The sequence below is a fragment of the Triticum urartu genome, chromosome 7A, assembly GCF_056163025.1.
Source record: "Triticum urartu cultivar PI428250 chromosome 7A, HENAU_Tu73, whole genome shotgun sequence".
Classification (NCBI taxonomy): domain Eukaryota; kingdom Viridiplantae; phylum Streptophyta; class Magnoliopsida; order Poales; family Poaceae; genus Triticum; species Triticum urartu.
The window spans coordinates 61395935-61399329 of NC_141879.1; the positions used below are offsets into that span (position 1 = coordinate 61395935).

At 42.1% G+C, this 3395-nt stretch overlaps 1 long non-coding RNA gene across 1 annotated transcript; it reads left to right on the forward strand.

Moving 5' to 3' along the window:
* The first annotated feature begins 1637 nt into the window (after positions 1-1637).
* On the forward strand, positions 1638-3139 carry LOC147957790 (uncharacterized). The gene is made up of 3 exons (XR_015609635.1): positions 1638-1844; positions 1920-2029; positions 2604-3139. It is a non-coding gene; the product is annotated as an uncharacterized LOC147957790 (long non-coding RNA).
* The last annotated feature ends 256 nt before the right edge of the window (positions 3140-3395 follow it).

Here is a 3395-nt window from a genome sequence, read left to right on the forward strand (position 1 = left end):
TTGGTGATCTTCACCTTCCCTTTTTCATTTTATCCTTTGGCAAGCCCAGCATGTTGGAAAGAACATGATATATATATATATATATAATTGGATGTAGGGGAGCATGAGTTATTATTATTGACATTACCCTTGAGGTAAAATGTTGTGGGGCAAAACAATAAGCCCCTATGTTTCTCTGTGTCCGTTTAAAACTCCGTAACCACAAGTATTGCGTGAGTGTTAGTAATTATGAAGGACTAGATGATAGTTGAGTATGTGGACTTGCTGTTTAGCTCTGACATAGACTCTTTCTGATGTTATGATAAATTGCAATTGCTTCAATGACTGAGGTTATAGTTTGTTGGTGCTCAATAAGGTTTTTGATTCATACTTTTGCTTTGTGAATAGATCATCACTTGAATATAAGTAATCATATGACAAAATCTATATATGTTGCTGTTATGAGAATAATCATGATGCCTTCATGCCGTATTTTATTTTTATCGACGCCTCTACCTCTAAACATGAGGACATATTTATTGTTATCGGCTTTTCGCTTGAGGACAAGCGAGGTCTAAGCTTGGGGGAGTTGATACGTCCATTTTGCATCATGCTTTTATATCGATATTTATTGCATTATGGGTTGTTATTTCACTTTATGTCACAATACTTATAGCTATTCTCTCTTATTTTACAAGGTTAACATAAGGAGGGAGAATGCCGGCAGCTAGAATTCTGGGCTGGAAAAGGAGCAAATATTGGAGGCCTATTTTGCGCAACTCCAAAAGTCCTGAAACTCCACGGAATATCTTAAAATAAATAATAAAAAAATCCTCGGCAAAGATGAAGGCCAGGGGGCCCACACCCTGTCCACGAGGGTGGGGGACGCCCCCTTAGGGCGCGCTCCCCTACCTCGTGGGCCCCCTGGTGGCTCTCCGATGACCATCTTCTCCTATATGAAATCTTTCGTCAAGAAAAAAAATAAGAAGCAACCTTTCGGGACGAAACTCCACCGCCACGAGGCGGAACGTAACATCCCAAATTTTCAGATTTGGAATGTTAATAGGATCATTTTTTGTCATCTTGATTTCTATGCATATTTGAATTTTTCTGAATATTCAAAACATTATGCAACTAAAGGCAATTCATTGGAGTGGAGATAACATGACTTCTTCCCTATTTTAAAAATGTTCATAATGTCCAGAATATTATTTACAGTTCATCTGTTGTGTTTTGGTATTTTTGATAATCTCCAAATATTTTATTGTAGTGTGTTATTGCTGTTTGAGTGGCCATTTGCATAAAATGAATTTCCAAAATTAGCATTAGATTACGAACTAGAGTTCCTATAATTTATATTAGAAGACTTATTTTTACTGTGTATTTATAAATTTTTGTTTAGGTTTTATTATGTTGTTTTTATTTTAGTTCTTTACTGCTGTGGTTTTGGTTTAAAGAAAACGAAGAGAGAGCCAGCCAGGGCTTCGCCCTCGCGCGCGCGCAGCGCCAGCGCAGCAAGCAGGCCTTCAGCCCATTTCTCTCGCTCGGCCGCAGCCCACCCCGCAGGCCTCTCCTTCTGTTTTTTTTCCTTTCCTGCTCTCTGCCGCTGACAGGGCGGACCCGCCCGTCATCTCCCTCGCTCAGCCGTGTTCTTCACGGGCTGTAGCTACCGAACCGGAGCAGAGTCGAATCGATCGATTCGTCAGCCCTCGCTCACGCCTTCAACCCTATAGATACCCAACGCCCCCTCCTCTTCCGATTTTTGCCAAAATCTCCTGTTCCCGTGCCCTAGAACGGCGCCCAGATCTCGCCGGAGTCCGCCGAGCAGAAGCTTCTCCGCCGGACGAGTTCGTCGCCAATCGAGGGTTACTGCACCTCTTTTTCCCACTGTGGTCTTTACCTTGATCTCCTTTATCGCCCTGACCATCTACATCACATAGGGAAGCAACCATCCGAGTGCACCGAAGCTCCACACCGCCGCCACGTCGAAGTCCGAGCCGCGTCGCCGTCGTCTTGCTCAACTCCGGCGCCCAGCCCCTGTCTATCTCCGGTGAGTCGCCGTGCACCGTCCAATCCCCATCCAGTGGCCAGTATTAGATCTTGCTTTGTTTTTTTTCCCGAACCTGTATGCACTAATTTGCGGATGTCCGCCGTTTAGACAAAATAACGAACAACCTCCAGCCAATCAGCATGCGACACATGGCAGATCCACAGCCGTAGCAGTTCTTCCACGAACACAGTTTTGGCACAATTTATTTTTCACAGATTCTATATCAAATGTTCAATTAGGTATATCTTTAGCCCGTAACTCCAAATTCACCGATTCTTTTTCCTGTGTACTCATAGTGACCAGGAGAATATTGAAGAACAAAAATTTCATATTTTTGAACAGTTCAAATTTGAATTTGTTTAAATTTGGATTCAAACTTCCTGAGGCCATATCTCTCAAACCGTTTATCCAAATCAGTTGATTCTTTTTGCATTGTGATCCTACTAGCATGTAGGTATTATATTACTACTGTTAGGTTCTGTTATTTAAGTTTTTATTTGAATTCGTTGTTGTTTACTTTATTTTAGTGTTATGTGAGCATAGTTTATTTATTGGTGCCTTCGTTATGGTATAGATTGTCCAGAGTGTGAAGCGGATAAGAATTAATCGTTAGAGTACTCCAGCACCGTTCAAGGCAAGTTTGCACTTTTGATTTTGCTTATCCTATATTCTGCTATGCGTGTGTGGTTTTATTATATGCTATATGTTTGGCTTGATATGTGATTTCCGCGTTACCATGTTTTGTTGTTGATTGTGGTATGTGATGGTGATCAACTTGCTATGGTAGACGTGGGCATGTGTCGAGTGATCCATGAAAGTGGTGAGTGTTTATAGCCGTAGGCTCGGGATCATTAACCAGGTGAATGCGTCACTGGCAGAGCGCTCTATTGTCCCTAGAGAATGCGCCATTGACAGAGCGCACTTGAGGCGAGGTATAGTTTTCGGAACATAAATCAGGTGAATGCGTCCTTGGCAGAGCGCTCTATTGTTCCTAGAGAATGCGCCACTGACAGAGCGCACTTGAGATACTTCTGAAGTTCTTGTCATCTTTATTTAGAATCTTTGGGTTATCTTGGGCGAGTAAATTAGAGACGGTTGTGAGTTCAGGTAGTGGAGGTAGGTGAAGATATTCTTCTCCAAACTAACTTGTGTGTTTTGTTTGTCATACATTGCTTTGTGGATGTAGGTTTGCTATATCATATTGTGTGATTTGCCAATACATTCAATGTATTGACCCTTTGTGGCTGCAACTTATCATGTTGCAGGATTTTCAGATGATCAGTGAGATACAGTAGGGTCGCGAGTCTTCACTCAACATGTTCTCCAGTGGGCATTGATGGACTCATCGTTTGCTTATGCTACCTTT